The sequence below is a fragment of the Ailuropoda melanoleuca genome, unplaced genomic scaffold (genome assembly GCF_002007445.2).
Source record: "Ailuropoda melanoleuca isolate Jingjing unplaced genomic scaffold, ASM200744v2 unplaced-scaffold9123, whole genome shotgun sequence".
NCBI lineage: Eukaryota > Metazoa > Chordata > Mammalia > Carnivora > Ursidae > Ailuropoda > Ailuropoda melanoleuca.
In genome coordinates this window covers 1-7468 of record NW_023254574.1, presented here as the reverse complement: position 1 = coordinate 7468, position 7468 = coordinate 1, and the positions used below count along the sequence as shown (strand labels likewise).

Genomic DNA, 7468 nt, shown 5'->3' with positions numbered 1-7468 from the left:
GGGGGGGCAGGGATCAGTAACTCAGATAATTCTTACCTACTTCAGTGCCAGCGTAGGGCCCTCCAGGCAGACGTGGAGAAGCACTTTGTTTTAAATAGGAGGGTTTCCTGGTTGTAGCTGCAGCCACCTAGTTTTGTTAAACTACACAACGCACAGGTTTTGGGTTTGGCATTATTCACAATTCTGAGCAATTCTATGCAACTCGTAGTTCCTGTTGTTCTTTTGTGTTAGCTGCCAAAAGTTCACGGGGCTGGGCTGGGTGACTTGACCGACGTGAGACGGGATTAATCATAACGTGGACAGATCTTATTTTGCTTCATGTGTCGTGTGTGTGTGTGTGTGTGTATATATATATATATATAAATATCTTTTCCCAGTGCGCCCAACTGACAGTGTTTAAATCCCAGACTAAGACTGATCTGCACAAGCTAATTATGTGGCTATCTGGGCACTTGATGTCACTCCGGGTTTGTCGGGCTCCCCTTCCTCCCTGCCCTCACAAGAGCTGGGAAACTTTCCCTCACTAAAAGGTTCCTAGTGTTTTTGCACAACAGGTCATACAAGCGAGAAAGACACTGCACTGTGTGTGTGTGTGTGTGTGTGTGTGTGTGTGTGTCAACGCATGTGCTAGGGATGTGCGTGCCGAGGCCCCGTCCTGCTGGCCCGTGTCCCTCCCCAGACTGCGGCTGGGTGCAGACCTCGCTGTTCAGATGGACTGCAGGTTCTCACTTCAAAACTATGGAATGGAGGTTTTAGCACCTTTAAAAAAAAAAAAAAGATAAATAACCTAGTCTTTTAATTTATAAGCGGTATGCTGACAGGCTGGCGCCGAGGGTCTCGTTGTCTCCGCACGCAGGGCGCAGGTAGCTGTTCTAAGAGGCACTGGTCTGTGTATAAAGATACTTGGCTTGTTTTGTATCTCTTTTCCCGGTGGCTGTCCTAGCACTTGCTGAGGTCATCAGTGATAAGGGAGGTGACGAATGAGCGGCAACTCCCCCCCCCACCACACCCTCCACCGCTTTGTGTCTTTCTTGTTCAGTTACCAAAACAGCTGTAAGCCCATCTAAAACTAGGTGCGTGGACATTGTGCTAGGGTAGTTCCAGTGTGTCAACTTTATGAATTGAAATATAAACCAGTAAAATTGTATTACTATTCCTTTTGTTGGTTTTATTTTAACAGCATATTCATTAAATATTTTGGTACAAAGAGCATCACTTTGTAGAAACCGGTTTCATCATTATGTGCTCCTGTCCCGTTTCCCCCGCTTCCACACGCAGCCCGAGAAGAGCAGCCTCCGTGCTGGCAGGTGGGTGCACTTGGGCCTCAGGCGCCCCCCACCTGCGCCCCGCGGCTCCGGTGTGCCGGCTCTGCAGGGGTGCGGCAAGACCAGCTGCTCCTCTGCGAGGCTGACGCCTGCGCCTCGGCCTCCGCGGCAAACATGGATCCCCCTCTGGGAAATCAAGGGCCATGGTTACAGGGTGAGGCACTATTTGTGAATTGGAGGGTTAGGGAGGTCCTACAGGAACTAAGGGTGCAGTAAGACCGACCTTGAAAGATGAGCATCTCACCAGGCAGAGACAGGAGGTGGAATTCCAGACCTAAAATGTGACTGTTCGGGAGAAGTAGCCAGGGTCCAGTTCTCTGCTGCAGCGTTCAGGGAGAGGCGGCACGGACGACACATCTGGTAGGAGCTCCTTTCCACTCACAGGGGGTCCTCCTGCGCCCTGCCCCGTAAGGACATACAGGCCACCAGCTGGCCTTCTTTACCACCTCGCCCCTTCTCTGCAGCAGGAAGAAGAGCATTCTCCCCAACCTGAGGTTCTCCTCGTGTGACCCGCCCTCCAGGACCCTTCTACACCTGGCCTCGGATGGAAATGGGCTGAGCTGCAGGCCGCAAAGAAGGAAAGGCGGTGAGTGAAGCCCCTGTCTTGTCTGCTGTCCACTGCACTGAAGCCTGGCGAGTGCCCGGAGAGGCCTGGGCCGTGGCAGGTGCTCAACAGCAGCCAGAACAGTGGCTCCAGAGCACATCTGGGATCCCTTTGCCNCGCAAAGAAGGAAAGGCGGTGAGTGAAGCCCCTGTCTTGTCTGCTGTCCACTGCACTGAAGCCTGGCGCAGCGCCCGGAGGGGCCTGGGCCGTGGCAGGTGCTCAACAGCAGCCAGAACAGTGGCTCCAGAGCACATCTGGGATCCCTTTGCCAGTCACAGGCTGGAGAACCTATTTCTGGGATCCACATTCCTGGCCAGCTGGGGCGGGTATCCAGAAAGGCAGCTTGCCCTAGGCTCTTCCAATCCCAAGGGTCCTGGTGTTCGGGAGTGTAGGGACGTGGCAGAAATCTGCATGTCGCAGCTGGGAAAGGAGAGAAAGTCCATCCGGCAGTCAGCCTGGGCAGGCCTGAGGTGACTCCGATGGGCCCTGCTTAAGGGAGGTTCCCTAGTGGTGTTGAGACCCAGACTGAGAACACTGAATGCTGACACAGGTGTACAGGGCCCTGTGGGGACGGGGAGGGATGTGTAATGGCGAGGGAGATGAAGCGGCGGGGACTATTTTCTGCACTGAGGGGTTTGCAGGAGAGAGAAACAACAAGACCTTCAGCTGGAGGGAACAGTCGGTAGTTAGCACCATGGTCTGAGGGTGGGCCAGACGGACTGGATTATGAGGCCACCCAGGCCAAGCAGTTTGAAGGCCAAGGGAATCACTAGAGAGTTTTAAGCCAACTTACTTAAAAAATGACCAAGTGTCCTGTCCTTTAGGAAGAAAAGTTGGTGGAGAGATTTAGTCTAAAGAGAGGTGATAATATAGGCCAGATTGGAGACAGTTCCTGGAGAGTCACACCGAATCTGGTGAGAGAAAGGGGCAGGGGGACACACAGGGAGAGAAACAGAGCTCCTGGCATGTGGACTTGAGAGAGTCCAGGAAACACCACTGGGAGGCGACCAGAGCCCGCAGACGCTCCAGAGTTGTGCGGGCATCTTTGCCATAGTGTTTCGGAGCCTCAACAGTACTGGCAGTGCTTTGGTGGGGGGCGCTGCCCTGCCCTTACTCCCACCCCCTCCCCACCGCCACCACCCCCCGTTGTCACAGCCAAAAATGTCTTCACATCCCTGGGTGGAACAGAGAAGGCCTGATCTGGCAGGTGAGGTGAAGCCAGGGGAGGGGCTGAGATGGTTCAGAATGTGCAGAGCGAGCAAGGGCTAGCTGCAGGCCTATGAAGTGCCGCTGGAGGAGAAAGAGGGGCCGTAGAGTAAGGCTGTGGCCATCGGGAGGAAAAGGAGCTCATCACTCATCAGTGAGGACAGGACCAGAAAAGGCTCACTGGATTTGGCGACAGGGAGGTTGCTGGTGCCCAGGGTGGGAGCAGACTCAGAGGTGGGTGGGGTACAGCCAAGGGCCAGCTTGCAGCCAGTTGAGGGGTGGGAGGGGACGAAGCGGACAGGCAGGTGTAGATTTTTCGGAAGCCTGGCTGAGAAGGGAGGGAAAGGGGGATAGTTGGCAGGAAGAGCAAAGAGCATGAGGTTTTGTGCTGGAAAACTCAATCCTGGTGCTGACCACCTCCACATTTCCTCCGACTGTGCCCTCTCGGGGTTGCTGGAAAGGTCAGTGAACATACACGATGGGCTGGGTGGATTGTCTAGCAGGCCGCATTGAACCCAAGAGCCTCTGATCTCCAGAGTCCCGGGGGGAGGAGGCATCTTTCTCAGTCTCCCAGGAGCACGGCCACCCCGTCTGCTCTGAATTCCTAGTCCCCGTGGCAAGAGTGAAGAAAAGAAAATCCACAGGAGCTAAAAATAAGCCGAGAACACCACTCCTGGCTCTGACGAACCCAACAGTTGTGAAAATCCAAGTCTACGTGGCGGGGAGGAAGCCGATGACACAGACCCCTCATGACCTAGAAGAGTTCTAGCCTCGTCTGACAGATGTTTAGTGTTCGAGTGCTTCACTTGCTCACATCAGCCCGATTTTGACATTGGGACGACTCCTGTCCTACAACACATCTGAGGGGAAGCGAGGTCAGGAAGACGAAACAGGTATGAAGATGAGGACCACAGCGAATGGCTGGGGCAGTGGCTCCCAGAGCCAGCGGCCTAAGCACAAAGTGTCTGCCCTTCCCCCGTTTTCTAGGTGAAGAAATGGGACACACAGGTTCCTGGCCCAGGCCCCACATCACTAACTCACCACGACCAGCAGGGCGGCTGTAAAGTCCTAGCATGTCACTGCACACGCACACCTGCGCCCTGAGTTCCGGGCCGTGGCCTCGGATGCACCTCTCACTTCGGGAAGTCACATAACCTTTCTGAGCTCTTCTCCCTGTCTGTGTCTTCGGGGTGGTTGGGCTGCCATCAGCTCTTGATCCCCCTCGCGCGTGCTGCCCCCTAGTTATTCCAAGATGTGCTTCTCAAATTTGGAAGTAAAGGTGGGAGGCTTGCTGCCTGTGATCACAAGATCTGCCATTTCAGCCTTTCTACCAGGAGCCGCCACACCACCTCCTCCTCTTCCAGGGTCCCAAGCATGGCCCGTGTGTCCCCCTCCCCACCCCCGTTTCAGCTTTGCAGGCCAGCGTCCGTGCCAGTCGTGCACAGGGGAGCGGCATTGGGCCTGGGCCGGCCATGGCCAGCGTGCTTGTGACTCCGGCTTCGTGGCGTGCAGGGAGAAGGGGGCCCTGAGTGACAAAGTGAAGCAGGGACACCCAGTGCCTTCGTCTAGCCAGTGGTTGTACTTACCTGGAGGGCAGCCGCAGGCAGGCCCTGGCTCCGCCTTCTCTGTCCCCGGCTCTGTGGTCTCTGGGGCTCGGCATCACTAGGGCAGCTCCACGGCAGGACCCTCCCAAGGGGGAAGCGCATCAGCTACGGATACGGATGGTTGCTGCCATTTAGAAGTTCTATCCTTTTATCTGTGAGCCTTAGTGTCCTCGTCTGTCATGTGTGGGTACTGCCAGCCCCGGGGAACAGGTGTGAGCAGTAAGAGGGAGGTGTGTGAATTCTGAGGGTTAGAATTCGACCCTTGCTTAGCACCCACACCTTACCACTTGCCAGGTCAGGGCGCCAGGTTCAAGGTTCAAGTTTCAGGGTCAGTAAACTTTCTGCGCCAGTGGCAGAGACGCAGCAGAGAGTTGGGAGGGCCAGGAAAATGGTCCTGCACGTGACCATTTCATCAAAGTGACAGCCTTCATTTAACCAGAGTGGGTCCATTGCTGTTTTAAGACAGAAGCTTTTATTTGTACTCATCCAAATGGGGAGAATGCAACATGTCAGGGCATTACAGACAGACCGCAGCAGCCGAGAGGGTCAGTGTATGGCGCAGTCCGACAGTCAGTGCGAAGGAGCCACAGTGTGGGCGCTGGGGTGGCAGAGAGTCCCTTTGGATGAAGGCCAGGCATCTCTGGACGAGGCACTGGTGACAGTCCACACATGCAGCTGCTGCTTCAACCACGCCGAAGGTTTACAGTTCAGAGTCCTACATGTCGTCATTGCCCCAGAGGGGAAGGACAGTCCGTGGTGGTCGCGTTTGCCAATGGTTTTCAACATAATACACAAAGTTATTGCCAAGGACTTTGCACTGCAAATTATACTATTTACACTTGCGTATTCAGGAAAAAACAGTAAATAGATATTTTAAATTGATATCTAAAAACTACCTTGGCCATCACTGGACCAGAGTGAGAGTAAGCTATAGCCAGGAGTCCAATGTCATGTGTGTAACTGTGCAGTGGGGAAAGGTTTTCTACCCACAACTACACTCGGCCTTCTCCGTGCCTCCTGAACTCCCCACCCTGGGGCTGAGGCTGAGCAGGGCCACCTTACTCCTTTATGAGGGAAGCCCCTCCTTGAACAGCCCTGGGCTTCAGTTCTCAACTAGCTGCCTCCTCCCCAGACCATGCTGCCCTGCCCACTCTGCTCGGAGTGGGTAACGAGTCCTGCAGGCCCCTCTCTGTGAGTGCTCCACGGCTCGCAGACCAGGGTGTGGGGGCTGTGCAGCGAACGGGCTGAGCTGGGCCCGTCAGCCCCACTGCTCTTAGAAGTGCCCTCACCCTAATTAGGGCTACCTCAGGAGACTGTCTTCTTCTGTCCTCCTGAAGGTGGAGCTGGGCCCCTACCGGCCACTTAGGCCAGCAAACCGCTCCCTGGAGAAAGGCCTGAGCTCAGAAACACTCTGGGTAAGCAAGGTAAGCACTGCTGAGGGCTGATACAGATGAAAGCTGCCCAGTGAAGGTGCTCGCTCATGCCTCACTAGCAGCTCCCCAGAAGACGAGAGACAAAGGCAGAGGACGCCCACCTCAAGCAAGCATTCCCTTTGCTTCCGTAAGACACTGGGAAGGAAGTGCATCTGAGGGTGGGAGACAGCACACAAGGCGGCCAGAGGCGCCTGGGATTACTGGGAGGTGCTCAAAATAAGGCCCCTGAGTCAGGGGCCTTGAGGTTGCCCGTAATTCATCTCCCCAGCTGAGCTAGACACAAGCCTTTCCTCTCCAAGAAAGGGAGCAAGAAGTGGCAGGCCCCACTGCTGAGAAACCACTGCAGTAAGTGAGCAAGGGGACAGGCAGCTCTAGGTGTTCCCTCCACGAAGGAGGGGTGCAGTGCGAACCCCACCCGACCGCCCAGGGCTGGTCTGAGCATGAGATGCTGTCCTGGTCAGGGAAAGGGAGGCACCTAATGGCCGCACCTCTGACACAACGGGAGAGAAGAGATATTTGGGGAATCGGCGAAATTCCAGTCACAGCTCTTGTGGGTGTCCCCATGAGCCCAGGGCTCAGTGCCGCAGATGACGCACTCCGGGGCTGACACCGTGACACGTAGCAAGGAAGGAGCCCATGTGGAGCAACGTTTTGCCACAGACACACCAAACCAAAACTCCTAAGCCCAAAGTGGGGAGCAGCGCTCAGCCCAAAGAGGGGGAAAGAGACTGGACACTTAGAATGCAACTTAATAAATCACGTGGAGAAGGGACCTCTTAGAGGGTCTTCTGAGCGATCTATCTGTTCCTACCCTGAATTTCCACAAGCAACAAAAAAAATCTGACTTTTGACAGCAAAAATACTTAGGTTAGAGTCCAAAAAAAAAAAAAAAAAGCTTTCTGACCATCTGTGTCCCTAAAGCAGGAAAATGGCATTAAGCCTATGCTCGTGGGCTAGGAGAGGGCAAGGGCCTGGGCCAGGCTCCAGCTCCGGAGGGGACTATGTGCCCCAATGACAAGAGTCTCCCTCTGAGGCCTGAGCTGCCTGAGGAAAGGCCACGCCCGGCATCACAGCCAAGCCCCCCTTTGTTCTTTCCCTTCCATGAGCCCAGAAATGCCTTTGGAAAACACCAGTGCTCCTCAGAAGTCACCTGCCTACTATCAGAACATGAGAACCCCCCTCCCGCTGCAAGACGAGGGACCAAAGTCGGAGAGGCATGNTCCCGCTGCAAGACGAGGGACCAAAGTCGGAGAGGCATGCCCTCCACAAAAGGGAGTCTGACAAGCCCCAGGCTGG

At 55.1% G+C, this 7468-nt stretch overlaps 2 long non-coding RNA genes across 2 annotated transcripts; both read left to right on the top strand.

Annotated features, from left to right (window-relative positions):
* Positions 1-6: 6 nt before the first annotated feature.
* LOC117800927 lies at positions 7-2027 on the top strand. Its single transcript, XR_004623214.1, has 3 exons — positions 7-1479; positions 1573-1685; positions 1790-2027. It is a non-coding gene; the product is annotated as an uncharacterized LOC117800927 (long non-coding RNA).
* Positions 2028-2061: 34 nt separating this feature from the next.
* Positions 2062-6944, top strand: LOC117800928. Its single transcript, XR_004623215.1, has 2 exons — positions 2062-4028; positions 4123-6944. It is a non-coding gene; the product is annotated as an uncharacterized LOC117800928 (long non-coding RNA).
* The last annotated feature ends 524 nt before the right edge of the window (positions 6945-7468 follow it).